This window comes from Rhipicephalus sanguineus, chromosome 4 (genome assembly GCF_013339695.2).
Source record: "Rhipicephalus sanguineus isolate Rsan-2018 chromosome 4, BIME_Rsan_1.4, whole genome shotgun sequence".
Classification (NCBI taxonomy): Eukaryota; Metazoa; Arthropoda; class Arachnida; order Ixodida; family Ixodidae; genus Rhipicephalus; species Rhipicephalus sanguineus.
This window is the reverse complement of record NC_051179.1, coordinates 155,846,026-155,864,504: the sequence shown is the minus strand read 5'-3', so window position 1 is coordinate 155,864,504 and position 18,479 is coordinate 155,846,026. Positions and strand designations below refer to the sequence as shown.

The following is an 18,479-nucleotide window of genomic DNA, read 5'->3' as shown; positions in this document are numbered from 1 at the left end:
CTGAAAAGTGTCGTCAGTTGGCCCGCTCATTCACCTCGGACAAGCAAGCCCAAGACAAAGAACGCCATGACCACGACCAGCAAGTCGAGACTTTCGCCGTAGTCTCGCTCGTCTGGCTTCGACTGCCCTTTCACTCCCCTGGCCTGTCGCCCAAGTTTGCCGCCAAGTATCACGGTCCTTATCGCGTCGTAGAACGTCGATCTCTTGTGACGTACGTGATCGAGCCGGTCAACCCATCTCCAGACAGGTGCCGCCTTGGTCGCGAGACTGTCCACGTGAGTCGCCTCAAGCCATATCACGACCCGCTCCTCCTCTCGTCACCTTGACTCGCCAGGATGGCTCCTCTTTGTCGCCGGGGTAATTGTAGGGAAGAAGAAGATCATATGCTGCAGTGGGCCACGACCTTAGCTGAAAGAGCCGAGCACGAGCTGTTGGCGTTTGGACTGTGATTCTTGTGTTGGTTTTCGCCGCCCGCCTTCAGCGTCCTTGAGCCTGCTTCTCAAGTGCTACTTGTCGCCAATAAACCTCGTTCCACAAGGTTCGAAAAGCTTGCCACAGACGAAAGCATCTTCTGTGCTGAATATCGCGCCAAATATTTCGTAACCTGTGGAAGCGGTGGAAAAGGGTAACGGAAATACAAGAAACTAGCACAGGTGCCAATGTCTGGCTCGTTGTCAACGCGGTGAGTGTGGCACACATATCGTTATACGCATCACTTTTCGAGACAATTGCGTGCAGGTGCGTGATGTAGGGCCACGCCAAAAAATAATGTAAAACTGCAAACATTTTTTAGGTACGCTATGAATTTCTAACGAACAGACCTCTTACTTCGCGTGGCAGTAATATTCTTTTGAAAACTTCGTCATAACGATGGGCCACTGTACGCATTGCACAAGGTAACGGATGCCTTGCTGGCCAGGTGGCTACGGTGTTTAGCTGTCGACCTGAAAAGGGACGAGACTTGTATCCAGGCCGCGGCCGTGGCATTTTAATTGCGGCGAATCACTAGATGCCCGTGTATAGTGCTGAATTTGTGGATGCTAAAAGTGCGCTGACACAATTTGTTTGTGTTTTTTGCCTCAAACTAACGGGCAAACTAGAATATCTTAGGAATGTACTGCTAAGCTAGATAGAGCGCACCCTAAACAATTAATTTCAATGTGTTTTGAAACGCTAATTTCGGTTGGTTGGCTCCATGCCGACGTTAGTGACGCAAAAGCGGCTATTTTGAATGTTTTTGGTGACGCACTAGCGGAAATTTATTTCCCTGACGTCATCACAAATAGCCATACTCGTGTCGATTTCAGTAGGTGCGTCATGCGAAAATTCAAAGCCATATAAAAAAAATCTTAGCATTTACTGCGCTTCCTGGTTGCTCAGGGACATCTCTGTACACAGGTGACTTGTAAGACGCAGTAAACTCCGCTTCGAAAACTGGTGTGAGTGCCTCTTTAAACAGCCCCAGTTAAGATTATCCGCAGCCCTCCGCTACTGCGTCTCTAATAACATGCGCTTGCATTGGGACGTTGAAACCCAGAACTGAACCAAACAACCAACACGGTAGAATATTAAACTTACCGGCAAATTCTGACCGAATATCTTATTCACCAGCGAATCTGCGTTGTAGTAGCCAGGGCAGCCGCAACGGTCACTCTCTCGGCGTGCTTGCGGGGACAGCATGCATTGTCGAAGTACGGGAGGGCGGCGATGAAGCCGTCGGATGCCATGCCCAGAAAGGACCGAGCGATCCACACCACCCTCGGTACGATGGTGGGCTGTACTTGTTGAAGTCCAGCTACTGGATTGTTCGGCATGGTCATTACATCGTCCACCATCATCCAAACTTTCGTAAGGAAGTTTGCAGTAAGAATGGCTGTCCAATAGAAACGGTAGCTCCACCACGAGAAGCATGCTGACAAAGTAGGCAAAGGGGCGGTGTGCTGAAAACGGGAAACAATGAAGGCATTGTTAAAAGTCGGGGAATAAGATTGCACAAAAGATTAGTGCGCAGCACAGCAACGTAACGCCAATTTACCCGCGAAAATTTAGGATAGTAACTAAGATTGATATATCTTCAATGCGCCCTAGCACTGCAAACACGGTACTAGACCGTTAATGCAGTGAAAACAGGGGGCGGAAACTCCCTATACCTCCCATGGGACGCTCTCCCGCATGCTGATACGCTGCGGCAGCGGCGCTTCCACCACTGGCGGCTGCCGGGTATCTACTAATAATTCACAAACAAAACATTTCTTTCATGACGTCACTGATGAGGTCAGCAATAGAGGGAAAGGGTGCGAAACCGAGAGGAGAAGGGTTGCCGCGGAAGCTCTCCTTCCCGCTTCGCAGGCAAGGGGAGTGTTTATGCTTTCTTGCAGGTCCGCTGAGCGTTCGGGCGGCCAGCGGACCTACAATTTAGTTAACCATTTTTTAAACTTTGTTCGTGTGTTGTGAAGTGGTCAAACTAAAGCTGACCGATTTCTCAATAAAAAACACTCGGTGAACAAAAGTAAAATTTTTTTTGATCACGCGTCCCGTACTAAAAAAGACAGACATACACGTAGTGTGAAAGTGTTAAAGGGCCCCTCACCAGGTGACCTAACGAATTTTAGTGAGACATTGCAAGTTGTTGCGAGCCCAATTGAGAGCATTATGCGACAAGAATATTTCTAATCGGTCGGTTAGAAGCTGAGAAAAACAATAATTTGTAGCGGCGCGAAACCATGATGCGAGGAGGCGAGCTGCAAACCCTTGCCGCTCGCCCAGCGTAGCCTTCGCAAGCCAAATCCCTTCCCTGCCCTCTTCGGCACGCGAGCAGGAGGATCACATAACGCATACGCATGAACACGTCATGCGCACAAAATGTCACGAGCGCATGACGTGCCCGAGCCCCAGCCCCCGAGACGCGAGCGGTGTTGTGGCGGCGTTCTTTGAGCTTCATCTCTGCAAGCTATGCCGAATGCATCCTCGCCGATCACTTGGCTTTTCAACCTATTACTGAGCACGAAAGCTGCAACATTTTTACGGACGCGAGACTAGCGGTGTGCCGCAAGAACATCTAGTTAGACGCAGGAGGATAAATGAGCCTAATGAGCGCTGGAACGCGGTAGAAAATTAGTTTCGTTGTAAAGGGTGGCGTCTGCACGATGCGCAAAGCGCGAGAACACGAACGCATGCGAAACAGAGGTAGATTAGTCTCGAATCTCGCTGCGATTTGCAGTAAAAATTAAAACAGAAAACGCACACATTCCTTTTCTGTGTTTTTTGTTATTGCTGTCAAGTTTTATTTATCCAATCAAGCAACAAATTACACCAACTACACGTCGTGCCAAATAATTATCGCAGCGTCACGTGCTACTGTTAGCGACGTCAGAGCACAGTCGTCTACGTAGAGGAGCGATGTCACAGCACTACCATCTACGTAGGGCCGTTCTCTCATGTACGTCATCCCCTCATTCTCTGGGCGCGCGGCCGCGAGAAGGGCAAGCGGCGTTCAGCTTGAAATTTGACCCATTTACGTGGCGCGTAGCGTTGCAAATTTTGGAAGACGTAATCGTGAACGCCCAGTGCATGCATTGCGCTCGTCAGCTCAAAATTGTCAAACCTGGTGAGGGGCCCTTTAACCTGCAAAAGCAGCTTTAATTCACAACTGAAATATGTATATAATTAACAAACAATGAACCAATATCCTAATCAGGTCGAAAACAATTAACAATCACGAGAAAGCCACGTCGTACTTGACTCAATCACGACTGTTATGACGGCGCACACAATGTTCTTACAGAACTTGAGTACCAAACAATACAGAATTCAGGGGAAGATGGAGGCTTGAAGGGATGAGAAATCGTTGAACAAAGAATGCTGCTGGAGACAACGTTTCGGCAATTTGACTTTTCTTCATCAGGGCAGCAGCATTGCCTTCACGAAGAAAAGACCACGTTTCATTCACTACCACTAAGACTGCGCCACTTCTCTGTGACAACTCCTCTTACATCTTAAGCAGCAGGGAATAGAACGGGCATGCATAAAATATACGTTCTCTAGTTTTGAGCACTAATTATGGTGCGCATAAAATCAACTTACTTGGAGCAAACTTAATGGTTTCCTTGTGAAGCATCAAGGTTTTACCGTACACTGCAAACCGTTTCACACCCTTATAGGTGTATTTGCGATAAAACACCTATCGTACACCCTTTATTCCTGTCAATATTATCCGAAAGGGTGTAATGTCTTCTTTGCACACCCTTCGCACACCCTTTTTTCATTTTTGGGTGTACAATGGGTGTATGTTCTGTTAAACACCCATGGGTGTTCTTTGGATTTTACACCTATGGGTCAATTCACGCAGTGAATTGACCCATAGGTGTAAACAGGTATCGTTGTACTGCTGAATGCAATAAACTGAGACACTGAACACCACGGGCAACGCCTCGTGAAACCACGGGTCACCACCCTGTTCGACAGAGCGTCTTGGCACAGGATACTGTTTCACGAGGCACCTGAGTGTGAAGCTACCTGCTCGTGAATCAGTAATGGTTCACCTTGGTCTGCTAAGCTTGCCACTCAATTTTCATTCTTTTAGTTGTGCATCACAAGTCTGCTGTAATTACAAAGACGCATGTATTTTGCCTACTTTATTAGGCAAGTGGTAGTGAAAATAAAACATAGCATTGTCGTGCCTGAGGTTCTGAATGCAGTGAGTCAACTGATGTTACTTATTTTGAGCTCACATATATTTCAGCCTTTACATCCCGATTTATTTTTGAGAAATCGTTTACAAAATAATTTTATTTATTGCTTGATTGGATTGACACGTTGAATGAATGCCCGAAATACATTCGGAATAATATATGTATTTGTTTAGCATTCATAAGCATTCGTTCAGTTTAGAGATAGTTGGCTTCACTGCACTATGATCATCGCAAACACCTCTCCTAACGCTTAATCTATAGCATACATATACAGTGAAATCTCGTTGACACGATTCTGCATAATACGTTTTTCAGCCTAATACGTTCTCCTTTTTATTTCCTGCCAACACCCCTTGAAAATATTGCATTTTCATGCGTTTAATACCATCACACTTTTGCCAAAACTGGATAATACGACCGCGAAAGTGGATCTTGACCGATATATCGAGAAATCCTGCGTTTATTCTTCGCTATGACAGCTCCCACCGCGTTCCAACAACTCACGATTTGCGCGTAGCAGAGCCGCTGAGACCACAGCAGCATCAGTTTAGCGGCGAAAAGATCGCTGCTAGGCGATCTTTTCTTTGAGATTATATACATACATATATATTGCCACTTTGTGAGGGCCCCCCGTCCAGTGAAGGGAGACTTTAAGCCCTGCTTGTAGTCATGCAGCCCTTACTGTAGAGAGATAAACATTTTAATGAAGCTGGAGATGTTTGCCTGGCTGCTCGCCTGACATGCTACTCCAGGTGCTGGGTGACGATTATGATATATACAGTGATAACCACATAACACATACAGTCACACAAGTTTACAAAGTTTGGTTCAGGCTCGTGGCCCGCAAGAAATTCAACAGCGCTTTCGTGGCACGTAGCGCACAGGTGCTGCTTTGCCATGGGCCCAGAACATGTCGCAACTCTAAGCACGATCCCCGTTGAAGATGCAAGGCTGCCTTCAGAGACTGTCTCTCTGATGCGTATCGCTTGCATTCACAAAGAACATGATGTAAATCTTCTTGGACGTTGCATTGGACGCACATTGGTGAGTCCGACAGCTTAATCTTGCTCCTGAAGTAGTTGGTGTATGCGACGTTCAGTCTGATGCGGTGCAAGCATGTTTCATCTCGCCTGTTTAGGTCTCGCGGCATATCAAAGTTACACGATGGGTCAATCTTGTAAAGTGGTCCATACTGGTGATTAGCATCTGTACAGAGGGATCGCTGAAGCCGCCAAGCGTGTGCCGATACGACTGTCGCGGCATCTTTCCTCGAGAAAGGTATCTTGATGATTTCTCTCGAGGCGTCATGTCCAGCTTTGGCAGCGTCATCAGCATGGACGTTGCCTTGTATTCCACAGTGGGCAGGTATCCACTGCAGAGCAATGCGGTGATGGAGGTCACAGGCTTTGTTGCATAGATATTTGATGTCCATGACGAGTTGGTCTTGCGTGCGTGGAGACTTCAGAGACTGCAGCGCCGCTCTTGAGTCGGTGAAGATGACCCAAGACTCAGCTGTCTGATCTACAATGTAATTAAAAGCAGCCCGTAGTGCAGCCAGTTCAGTCGCTGTAGATGAAGTGCGGTGACTAAGAGTGGCAGAGATGGTGACATTGGCAGATGGAATCCAGACACCAATTGCAGACGATGTAGGTGTAACAGAGCCATCAGTGTAAATATGACGGTGAGCCCTGTAATTATTTTCCACGTGCTGTAGGGTGAAATATGTTAGTGCTGGTCCGGGTGTACGTCTCTTGTTCTTGAATCCAGGCACAAAAGTGATTATTGACCACGAAGGAATTTTCCACGATGGCTCCGTAGGCATTAATGCGCTTTGATAATGCAGCGGAAGCAAGCTCCGCACCACAAGACTGCTGTCTGAAGCAAGCGGATGACCCGGCATTCTGGTGGCATAACGCAAGTGAACTCGAAGAAACTCCTGCTGCAGAAGCACTGCAGCTGATAGGCGTCTGCTTTCGGCAAGGGTTCCAATACTTGATGTGTTTTTTGGTAGGCCAAGGCACACTCTCAGGGCTTTCGCTTGAGCTCCAGTCAGCGCTTGTATGTTGGTTTGTGAAATGCCATGTAACGCAGGAACAAAACATAACACTGCCTCAGAAAGAAAGCTGCGCCCACGCGACCCAACAACGGCCGGGACGCCACCGACGCCACCTCCTCGGCCGGCGCAGCCGCCGCGGACGCCGCGCCTGCGCAGCGCGCGGAACAGCTCTATCACCACGTGACTTATGCAACGCGCTCAGACACGCCGCCGGACTCCATCGTTTTCTGCGTGTGTTGTGCGTCGCCTCCCGATCGGTCGAGTTTTGCAGTCGGTGTTTCGGTTGTTTGAAGTGTGCCTGCTCTGTGTGCTCGTCCTTTACCTTCTGCCAGTGCTGCTTATTACGAAGATGCACTATACTCAAAGGGAGACCTGCAGCTTCATATCGTGGAGCACTCGAACTGAAACGGTATGTACCACTATCACGTTGCTACGGCCAGCGCTTTGTTAACTCCGAGAGCGCGATCTAATGCCGTTAACTAAGCTTTTCTTAACTGGTTGACGATGGGTGAGCATTTGTTAACGTAGCGAGCATATGTGAGTGCATTGTTTCATCGGGATGAAGGCAAAGTTGTGTGACATTAGGCGCGGGCAGGCTTTGCTTTGTTTGATGTTGAAAGCAGTGTGCGCATGCGCGGCTGTGATTCGGAGGGGGATTTGAACGCAGTTGTGGCGGTGCCCGCCTGTCGGCGGTGGTGTTGGAAAGGGGCCCCGCTCTCGATGAACCACTATTTTGATTTAAGAATAGTTGGGTTGTGACGGCGCCTGTTACCTCTAAGCGTCAAGCGTGTCTAAAGCGCGTATGCTTCGGCCTGTTGGTAATTCAAGTGCACTTTTTGTCGCACTAGAAAAAAAAAAGAAACAGGACAGAAAACAACGACGTGGTGTCCGCGTCGTTCTTTTCCGTCCGTGTTCGTTTTGTGCGCTAAAACTACCGTGATGCTCGGGTTGATGCGTGTGGGTCATTTTAACGCAGCATGTTGCTTCGTTTTAGGTACGCCGCGCGAAGCTCGCCTAAGTGCTAATACATTCCGTTTCGTTAAATTCGTACCGATGTTTTAATTCATCCGTAACATAGGTTTCCTGATAATGCCGGCACCTGTGCACGGGGAGCCGTTCGTTAAACTTGACTTGTGTTCGAATGAATTTTTCATGTCTATGTGTGGCCGAATCGCCTTGAATACCTGAACTGTGCTCGAGCATCAGTGTGCACTTAGACGTGCGCAGGGTTCCCCATCAGGGGGGAGGGAAGTAGGAATGTTAATCGCTGCCCCCCTCCCCCCGCCTTACTAAAAAGTCAAAGTATGGGGGCAGACATTGCGCCCCCCCCCCCTCTGTCTGAATTGACTAGGGGGGCGCACCCTCCCCCCTTCGTGCGTACGCCTGAGTGCCCGCATTCAAGCGCAATTTATTTTATTCTGTTTGTTTCCATTATGTCTAGCTTTCATTATTTTGTTGTGGTTATTAAGAGTTATATGCGCCTCGCCTCGCTTTGGCGTTGTAACTTCGCTAAATACTTTTACGTGTACAAATATTAAAAAACGCAGTTTGCACGACCACCTCCAATGATATTATTTAGTAAAAGACAAGCCTAATGATTTATAAGAGATTTTAAATTCTCCAATCATCTTCAAGGCTGCAAGTTGCAGCCTTGAAGAGAAGTCCTTGTGCATAGTTTTGTTTTATATGCTTTTTATCGATGTGCAGGAATCCTTCATGCCACTAAAGAATGCTCCCTTTTCTTTAAAAATGGGGATGATATTTGTCAAATAGTACTTTCTCTTTCCCAAACAAGCTAATTGCACGTAGAAAAGCTGTTAATTCTCTCCAGTTCCATATGGGGCATCTTATGAGCTTCATATTTGGATGGTACTATCGTGAGCAATATGAGCTCGAACATGCGAGCGCGTGGCGAACAGCCTTGAACCTTACGTCGGCTGATTCGCAGCGGCGGCTGTCGGAAACAAAGCGGAAAGGGCGCCGCGCTTCCACTAGCTGTTGACCCTCCCGCTTCGATATTGTTGATGCGAAACAGCATCTTAGAGAGTGTCGAGGCCGCTAGCGGTGATATGAATTCCCATCAACGCGAACAGCCACATCAGACTAGGTAGCTGCTGAGATATCGGCTGTGACGTAGCCTGCCACGATGCGCAGGCCATGCTTGCGCATCGTTATCTCGGTGGTGTCGGCTGAGGATTTTGCCGCGCCTCATTTATTTATTTTGTTATCATTGCTAGCGGTCATTGGCACGCAATCAGCCGACATCTCGCAGCAACGCTAGCGAGGCGGGAGTACCAACAGTCAGCGGAACAGCGCCCCCCCCCCCCTATCCCCTCCAGTTTCGGCAACGTCATCCACGTATCACCCCATCTCAGCTTTAAGGCTATTTTCCACGTGCTCGCATGTTCGAGCCCATATTACTCACGATAGTACACGGTACAGAAACTGTTATTTACTGAAACAAATCATTGAAGTCTGCGTAGCGCTTTCCAGACAATGATCTTTTTATTTTTTATCATGCAGGGAGAGAGCGTTCCAATAACACCTTGCATTGTGTACGATGGCCCCGATCTTCCCTATGCAAGCAAGCTTTTCCTCCCTGTGGACAAAGAACTGCTCTTCAGTGTGTCCAATGCCGAAGAATGAGTAGCTGCACTCATGGCAGCACATTGGCTGTTAAATATCGACTGCCATCACAAGGTGTTCAACGTTCTCGTCGCTGTTGAATGGCTCCTTCTTGGCCAGTGGGTAATGACTCCGAGGACACAAGTAGTAAAGCTCCTGAACATTTTCAAGAAAGCCTAGAAAATAGGCCTTAGCTTCTGCTTAAAGTATGTCGCCACCTGTGATTAACTCGAGCTTAAGCCATAAAGTTATATATTCATATGGTAACGAGTAGTTATTTGTTTTACATTATACAGAAACGAATACTATGGCCGTACTAGTATTTCATTTCAATTTCTTGCTCATTTTCTTGTGACATTTTAATACAAGCCATTTTGTCTGCCGATTTCAACATGTTCTCGCCGGTCATTCCACTTTGTGGTTATTGGCTTAGTTTTTATATTCAAAGGACTTTGTGACTTTTTTGCAGTAGTTTTAATAATTGAGATCTTTTGCTATTGCAACTTTAGCTTAACAAAACTGCCAGTACTTGTCAGTGAAATCAGTGCATCGAATATTGTTTTAAAATTTATTTTTGAGCTATATGACAAGCTTTAAGTTTTGTCAATATTTTTTTAAAGAAATAAATACTCGTTTTATTCAATTACCAATGATTCTGTTGTCTTTGCTTGGAAAGGGATAATCTTTAAATTTCTCTGAACATGCCCGTGTAAAATTTGATTCCACTTTTGTTATGTAGGTAATGCTTCTGCAGTGCTGTCGTTGTCATAACGTCCCTATTCCCATGCATTTCCTGCATATTACCGCATTTAGCATGCGCTGCGACGTGCGCGTCGTGGCCCGATTGCTCACTTTTTTGTGTTGGAGCCACAATCTATTGCTCTTGAGAAAGTGGGAAGTATTTCATGATTCCAGCAATGTGCACAGTTTTCTACTTCACTCATGTACTTTCCCAGAAAGATAATATGGAGGCCTGCTGTGGAAAATGACGTTCTGAGTCCTTATAATGTTGCGTGAGTTGTCACGGAGCATTGATACCCTGCTCGTGTATCAGCTACAGCTGTGTGATGGCAGTGTTTACCCTACTAAGAAAGTCGACAGCAGGCACAATGGTGTGGGCACTGCTGGAATTTTGAAACTTTATCAATCCACTTTCTCATCAAGGGATTGCACATTTCTGAACTATCTCCTTAACAGGAGAACGACCAGACCGTACCTTGTGTGTTCCAGTTGATTTCAAACACATACACTGATGTTATGCAGCCCATTTAAGACGATGGCACCTTATTTTATCAACAGCATGAGTGCAGGTATAAGAAGTGGCACCAATATTTCCCTTCTTGGGAAGGGCAACTACAGTGGGAAAATTCATTCTGGGGTGTGCCCAAAGGGACCAAGTGTCTGTAGTGCCCCAAGGGGGCTGACAGAGAAGGTTCGTTTGTGCTTCTCCCTGTAACTGCTATCCTTTCGAGGGCGGTTTCATCTATTACACCCCACTCGCACGGGTGTAGCTTGTTCTAAGACACATACTGCACTATACGGCTGTGTTACATGGAAGCATGTTAAATTGAATTCCTCATTATGAAGTGGAAATAACGCCCTTGCTTCATATTTTGACACAAACGCCTTGGTCATTTGTGCTCCGTCATTTGTGCTCCTTGTTTGGCGGCATACGCGATGCCGCTCCGCACACTCGAGAAAGGTCATTGAATACCGTAGAATTTGTCTCGAATGTACGAGCTCTGTGTTTATTAAAGCTTGACTTTATTTTGTACTATTGGATAACTGTGTGAACATCTTGCAATATGTGTCAACACATTTTAGGTAATAACTTTGTATTCAGTCACGATTGCACTGTATATGTAAGGGCCATATATGCCGTGCTTCATATGCATTATAAAATCTGTGCTGCTGCCAGGATTTTCCCTCTGTGGCAGGAGCCACTATAATAGGTCATGCGCCCTTGAAAGGACTAGCTAAAGGGTAAGCTTTCTAGCGTTTCAATGGGAGCCAACTGGGAGGGGGGAACCACTCGAATTATGGAAATTTTTGCCTGGGTGTTTGGGTGTAATTGTGCATAAACACCCTAACGCCCTTTTCTCGTTTGGGTGTAATGGGCTTTTACACCCTACACCCTTTTTTCATTTGGGTGTAATATGCTTTTACACCCATTGGGTGAAAGTTTGAAATTACACCCATTGTATAGGTGTAATCCTGCTTGGTACACCTATTTTTTGGGGTGTAGGGGTGTGAGTTATAGACACCAAGTTACACCCATACGGGTGTAAAGTGGTTTACAGTGTAGGTTGCGCGAAATACTTGAATACCACTCAAATCGCTGAACGGATGCTTGAATGTGTTGCTACAATCCACACTCTTTTCAATTTCTATCGGGCCGATTGTCGATGCCTTCAACTTTTGTGGCACATTTAAATCAATGTACAGCCGTCATTTTTATGAAAGGGAACACGCGAGCGCATGGTGAATAGCCTCGTACAGTACATGTGGCGCGGCGCTGTGGCGAAATGTGAAAACTGAAAGGAGAGAGCGGTGCCGTTCCGTGTATTGCCTGCACCCTTTCTTGCTGTTTTCCTTATTTTTTATCGCTTTATTTTGTTACGCTAGTCTGATCTGTGCCAACATTTCTTTTGCTTTTCGTTTCTCGCGAATGCTTCCGAAGCTGCGATAGCAACGACCCTGATCGAAAGTAATAATTGCTGGCTGAAATGCCCCAACAGAACACAGATATCAAGAAGAAAGCGTAAAATAAAGACACGTTCGTGACGGGAGTGTAGGCAGTAGTCGGGAACGTCACCCCTCTCTCTTTTGTTTTCTCATTTCGCCACTGCAACGCGCCACATAGGCGGCGCGAATATATCTGCCACGCGTTCGCGTGTTCCCTTTCATAAAAATGACGGCTGTGCATAGTCACGCCGATATATTATGACTTTACAAGGTGTCGGTGCTATGACAATGCAAAAGGAGGAGCTATGTTGTCACAATTCCATAAAATATAAAAGCATTCTCGAAAAACTTGACCATCTGCTCATACCAACGAATTATCGACGCACGCTTTCATTGCGTTCAGTGATATCAAGAGAAATAACAAATTGAAGGAAAAAGTATGGAATATAAGAAAATGACCTTCATTTACCAGTCATGGCGAGAGTATAGAATCCGAAGAACTTGAACGCCTCCCTTAAGCCCACTCCAAGCATCATGAGACCCGCAATCCATGGCCAACCGCTCTCTGATTGGTCTTGCTACTGCTTGCCAAAGCCACTGAAACAGAAAACATCACAAATAAGTTTTGTAGATGTAGTCTGAAATTCATCCGAATCAAGTAGTTTGAAGCGTTTTGTGCGGCAGTTATGTTTACATTGGAACGTTAAACACCACAAGCAACAAAGCACGGTAGAGTTTTCAACTTACGGGATTATTCTGCCCAAATATCTTCTGCACGAGGCGGTCCATGCCATACAATCGGGCTGCTGTGAGTGCCGCCGCCGCCACCATGAGGACAGCGTGTGCAACAGGGTGCGCGGCAGAGTCGCACACCGGCAGGGCCGCGATGCACAAGTCCGACAGGTGACCCAGCCTGGCGATGATCACCCAAACCGGCCGCGGCGTCCGTGTCGGCATGACGGGGATTGGCCCCGGTACTGGCAAAGCCGGGATCGCTTGGAAGGCCAGCTAGTTGTCAATAATGGCTTTCGCTACGAAGGACAGTACGATGGCCTGCATCCAAGTGCCTCGTGTCCCGTATCGACTCAAGCAGCTAGAGACGCTGGGAAAATGGGCGGTCCTCTGGAAGCGTGAATCAATGAAGATATTGTTAAAAGTCGGGAAATAAAATCTTGCACAGCAGCGCATCAGCGTACCGCAATAGAAAAGCCCGCAAAAAATGGCGGTGAGAGAGAAAGCTTCGTGATGAGTTATCTGCTTATCTTATGTGTGGCATGACGTTGAATAGCTCACGTACTCTTCTAAAGAAACCAGTCCAGATGACTCGATGCAGTAGTGTTAAATGAGGAAAATTGAGTCTACTGAACGTCATTTTTCGATCATACGCCTCACAGGCTTGGGAAAACAGTTTCGCACATTCTCGCAGCTTTATTGCACCTTGGTGAAGTCGCCCGGTGTTAACGTACCGCGCATTTTTATTTCGAAGAGAGTAGAGCACTCATCTGCAACGCAGCGAGCGCCTCCGCGCCATCTAGGCATCTTTCTGAGAACTAGAGGTGGTTACGACATCGCCATCTAGTGAACACTCCAAGAACTAGAGGTGGCTACCTCCTCCTCCTCCTCCTCCTCCTCCTACTACTACTACTACTACCACTACTACCACTACTACCACTACTACCACTACTACTGCTACTACTACTACTACTACTACTACTACTACCACTACTACCACTACTACCACTACTATTGCTACTACTACTACTACTACTACCACTACTACCACTACTACCACTACTACTACTACTACTACTACTACTACTACTACAACTACTACTACTACTACTACTACTACAGAGAAGGGACAGACCCACACTCAAAGGAGCTTCGCCTCTAAAATTGGAGAACCCTTAAAGGGCCCCTTAACCGTAGAGTTTCTTAAAATTAACTAGAGGGGAATCTAGTTAATTTTAAGGGGCAGCATAGCGATCGTTCAGTTGCCATGGGAATGATGGGTAGTACAAAAATTAGCCTAGTCTTCGTGCTTGCGGCTTCAAACGTACTTGTGGCTTTGTTTACTGCTGTGTTTTGGCGTTCGTTTCGGATAAAAGAATAGCCATTGTGAACTTCGTGACCAGGTTTGATTTGGTGAGCCCAAAAAAGTTAAAGTGGTGAAGTGGAACTGCAGACTTTTGCTGAACTTTGTTTTGCGACAAAGCGGATGCAGGCGACGCGCAGCCAAACGGAGCCGAAAGAACGGAGTTTAGACAAATTTGTGTACTACTCATCATTCCCATGCTGGCTGAAGCGTCATGCGTTGCAGGTCTTATTGGCCTGGTGTGCGACCGATGGCGGCGCTGCGAACGGCGCCTGTATGACGTCAGAGCGGGGATTCGCGCGCTTTCGTCTGCTACGTAGGCCCAGCGCCGTGTTGAAACCGCCGTTGTGGTAAATCTCAACAAAAAAGCAGTTCAATTGGTTATCTTGCGTATGGTGGCTACTGACGCTGTTCGAACAACCGTGGGACTGCTTTTAACATTCATTTAGAACTACAAATCTTTGTTTTTTTAGAACTGCGGCCGCTTGTCGCCGCCGCGAGTGCTGCGCAATGGTGAAGTACTGCTCTGTGCCTCAGTGTACTTCGTCCGCTCGTGAAAAAGGCGTTAGCTTTCACAACTACCCTAAGGAACCAAAGCTGAAGAAGAAGTGCATCGCAAGCTCAGAATGGGAAAGCGCTCCACGCCTTCATCGACCGTGTGCAGCAAGCACTTCGCGGACAGTGACTTCTGCTACCCACCGTACGCGCGACTCTTAGGTAAGCTCGTGAGCGTGTTTAAGCGCCCCACCAATACTTAAGGCGTTTATTGCACGCAGGCTATAAGCATAGGCGACTTACACCAGGTGTGGTGCCGTCCCACAACCTATCGCGAAGGCCCCTACACAAAGAGCCGACGACGCGGCCTCCGAATCGCCTCGCAGGAAAGCGCGCCTCGTGAGCTCAGCTGAGCGGCGCAGGATATCTGAGACTACGGCTGCATTTGGATGGCGTACATACGTATTTTACTTATGAATGCTAGCGCGCGCCTAGCGGGCTGCTTATCACAGTGTCATAAGCGAAACCTGTTGCCTCTGTTTAGTGCACATTCTCTAAAAGTTTTCACCTGAGGCAGTGCAGACGCTTTTTTAAAAGCGGAGCTCTTTAAGCTTTTCGTTAGGCTGCGTGGCGTGAAAATGGACCCAGCTTGCCTTTGCCACGTTAATCTCGGTGGCCCTGTGCGTGGTATAATCAGCGATTAACTATTTGTTACATTCTAATACCCATGCGACGGCCCTGTGCGGGATTAATAGGAACTACGACGTAATATCGTTCTCAGTGAACCAACATTACGGGACAAACTGCGATCATGGGCATGGGCAGGGGGATGTGCAACAAGGCGGCACATGCGCACTTGTTTGCAGGACGAAAGCAGCGGCGGTGATGCGATCTCCGTTGACGGCCTCGACCGCGCATTCAACAACGTGGCCTGCGTCGTACACTGCCTCACCCTCGATGAGGCACCGCTACCTTTCACAAGCTTTATCTACATACGTGTAGATGCTGGAGAAGGGCATGCTTACTTAAATATCGAAAGCACCACCCAAACTAATAAGTATCGTACGGCGGAAACAAGAAAACGAGCGAGAACACTCACACATAGTTTCACTTTCTAACCAGCAACGCGGCCGGTGGCATCGGCGCTCTCGTCGGCCATCCGGGGGATTTCTTGGCCCTGTCGATTGGGCCGCAACTAAATCATGCTCAAGATTACACTCGAAAACATTCGTTGCAGGCGTTAGTTGACCGTCGCGAGGCTGTTCGTTCGCAAAGTTCCCGCCTGAAGCAGACGATCCGCATACAGGAGCAGCGGCTGCTGCACAGCGGTTGAGAGCGGAGCCCCCGCTCTGACGTCACACGCGAGAGGGCGCCACTCCAAGATCTCGAGGCGAATAGACACTGACGCCAGAGTTCCCTCTAGTAAGTACTGTAGGAAACTATATGCCCTAAACCACCCAGAGGTCGAAATTTAGTTGTGGCGTTGCAGTTGTGCACGAGTCTACAGCGAACGCTGGCGGAGTTGCACGCGCTTTCTCGGTTCGCTCTTTCCTTCGCAAGGCTGTGCTCGTCGGCTCGTCTGTCCAGCTCTTCGAGGGCCCTTCCTCAGCGTCCGAGGTGGGAACGCAAGCAGCGCGCGCATCTGCTTCCAGAAAACAGGCTCTTTTCGCTAACTGACAGCGTCTCTTGCTCGCAACGTCACCTAATCATAGAGGTCACGTGATGACGGCTGTTGTCGATAGAGGAAAGGCACGGAGAGGAGCACGCGAGCGTCTGTTGGTTGTTTAGGAGCCCTTTAAAGGGCCCCTAAACCACCAATAGACGCTCCCGTGCTCCTCTCTGTGCCTTTTTCTCTAGACACGCAAGACGCGGTTTTCATCCAGGACACGGCCATCGCATTTTAATTGAGTTGAAATGCTAGAGGCCCGTGTACTGTGCGAATTTAGTGCATTTTAAAGATCGCCGAGTAATCAATATTATCCGTAGGCCTCCACTACGGCGTCTTTCATAGTCTGCGTTTGCATTGGGACGTTTAACCCCGCAAGGCAACCAAAAAACAGCACGGAAGAATTTGAAACTTACAGGTTGGTTTGGGCCGAAAATCTTCGCAACCAAGCCGTCAATTCCATCGATGCCACATGCCGCGAAAGCCACCGCCACTACGACGCGGGCAGTGTGTTCCCAGGGGTAGTTGCGTGCGTCGTAGTGCGGAAGGATGGCTATTACGGCATCTGCACCAACGCCAAGTCCGGCTCCTGTCAGCAGCCTCCAACGCGGGGTCGGAATGTCAGGCACAGGTCCCGTTGGGGGCCCGGGACCGGCTGAGCCGGGATCGCCAATAGCCCGAACACGGTGATGTAACCTTTGAGCATACAGCTCAGCAGCAGTACGGTTGTCCACAACGCCCCGTGTCCGTAGAATGACAGACATGCGGAGACCGTAGGCATGACAGCTGTGCACTGAAAAACGAGAAAAAACGAGAAACAACGCAGACATTGTTAACGGTCGGGGAATAAAAAGTGCGCGGCGCAACGTAACGCAAAAGATGTGCCCGCTAAATATTTACGATAGTAGCTAGCATACTCGCATCTTCGATGCTGCCCAGCACTACAAACATGGTACAAAGGCGTTTCTCAGTGCAGGGAGACAGCGACAGGGTTGCGACTTTCGCATACAGGTAGTTTCTCATCGAAATGTCTTAGCGGGGCCTGTGTGTATGAAAGTGAATGTAGAGGAAAGTTTACGGCTACATCTAACTAAAATAGACTGAATATATCGACCACCGCGCAGTGCGATACCAGATGGTCGAAATTTCTGGAGACCTCCACTACGGCATCCCTCATAATGATATCGTGTATGCGGTCGTAAAACGCCATATATGATTATTATTCCCTTTGTTAACGCAACTGTCTGCCATAAAACTGTTCTCCGCGAAGCTCTAACCCGCCTTCTTTGCATTATAGTGAAGCTGTGCCGTCCAGCCAACTTGCGCACCGAAATTCGCACCAAAAACACGGTAAATGCTCTAAAAGCTTTATATGGATTCATGCGATAGATCGAACTAATTCCCGTTTTTTAGCGAGTTTATGTGGGTTTGACTGTACGACCAAAAAGGAACCGCCTGAACTTTGTGTCTACTCCTCAATCATAACTTGATCCGCGTGCGAGCCGCGTGTTTATCCCCGCTGGCCACTAGACATACAGACATCGTGGCTACTCTTTACCCCGTATTTTACTAAAATTAACTCCGCGTACTGCATTAAAGTGGAACCGTTTAACCAATCTGAGCCAATTTTCTGTAACTGAGTACTTCAATAGGTACTGTAAATTTGTGTTATGTTTCAATTTTGCGTAATGTTTTGCCGTGTTAGCCTTGACGCGTACCGTTATTAGGTGTTTTCTTTGCATTTCACCTATGATTTTCCCATGTTACCTTTTGTGTTTTTGCTTAGATCCTGCAACTTGTACCTGTCCTGCGTGGACCGATTGTTGGTCTGCAGTATTCAATAAATGAAAAGGACGTACGGTTCCTACCCCGCACTCGACATACTCCTAATATAATAATAATATTATTATTATTAATAATCCTTATTGTCATCTTGAGTAGTACAACACAAATACCAGGCCTGTCCAAGCCAGACGGTGGCTTCGAGGACGAGGCCCGGCACATCGGCAAACGAGAGATGACATACATATTTAAAAGCTTGACACGTAAAATAATCAGAGGTAGTAGACATGTTTAACTCATTTACGCTACATTTAAACACAATAACAAACAATAATCAAATTAGCGGAAGCAATACTACCTAAACCGCTGAAATGTGAAGATAAG

The 18,479-nt window shown here is 47.5% G+C and overlaps 1 long non-coding RNA gene across 1 annotated transcript; it reads right to left on the bottom strand.

Moving 5' to 3' along the window:
* Nucleotides 1–12,532: 12,532 nt before the first annotated feature.
* On the bottom strand, nucleotides 12,533–17,099 carry LOC119389073 (uncharacterized). Its single transcript, XR_005182987.1, has 3 exons — nucleotides 16,730–17,099; nucleotides 12,805–13,179; nucleotides 12,533–12,654 (listed from the first exon to the last, which is right to left on the bottom strand). It is a non-coding gene; the product is annotated as an uncharacterized LOC119389073 (long non-coding RNA).
* Between the last annotated feature and the right edge of the window lie 1,380 nt (nucleotides 17,100–18,479).